Source organism: Corvus kubaryi, unplaced genomic scaffold (genome assembly GCF_017639235.1).
Source record: "Corvus kubaryi isolate FWS band 111438036 unplaced genomic scaffold, C.kubaryi_AGA036_p1.0 138, whole genome shotgun sequence".
Lineage (NCBI taxonomy): Eukaryota > Metazoa > Chordata > Aves > Passeriformes > Corvidae > Corvus > Corvus kubaryi.
The window spans coordinates 16,056,649-16,057,421 of record NW_024580672.1 but is presented as its reverse complement, the minus strand read 5'-3'; positions in this window follow the sequence as shown (position 1 = coordinate 16,057,421).

The following is a 773-nucleotide window of genomic DNA, read 5'->3' as shown; positions in this document are numbered from 1 at the left end:
ATAAAAGTCTGCTCTAGTGTTTTAACTGCACTGTTCTGATGTGGTCTTCTAACCTGTAATTCTTGACAAACTAGATTGTTGCTTTGCTTAACTCTTGCCACCATCTAATAATCTGGTGGTGTAGGGGTTTTCCTTTTAGTGTGGCATGGGAATATTTGGCTTTACCAGGCTGGAGGCCAGGCTGCCATGGGTAAAGGTATCCACCAGATACTGATCTTGTTTTTCTGGCACGTTGCAGTTGGTCACCTAGTACTTTTATTAAGATGCCAGGAGGAAGCTGAGTGCTCTTTTCCGTGTGTTAACGCCAAGATCGCTCTGCAGACAACATTACTAGAAATTCTGTGTTTATATACAATTTACATACAGTTATGCAGGTATATCTTTGCTGTCCGGTGCGTGAATTTCAAGTTGTGCCACAGACTTCAGCGCCAGGTCCCGAACGAGCAGAGCTGCTGTCGCACGGCGCTGTCAGTGACTCCGGGAGCAGACACGCCTATCCAGCACTCCAAGGAGCTGGGACTCTGCCGCGCTGCTTTCCTTGGCGTTCGTGGCTTTTGCCGGCGGCGCGGCTGTCCCCGACTGTCGCCCTCTGCGGCACCGCGCCCCGCGCCCCGCCGTGCGCTCCTCGCCCCGCCGCACCCGAGCGCCGCCGGGCGCCGCTCCCCGCTCAGTCACCGCGCCCGGGAGCGGCTGCGGCCGCGGTGGCTCCGCCAGCAACGACCGCCACCGAAAGCAGCGCCGCACAGTCCCAGCCGCACCCACCCCCCCACCCC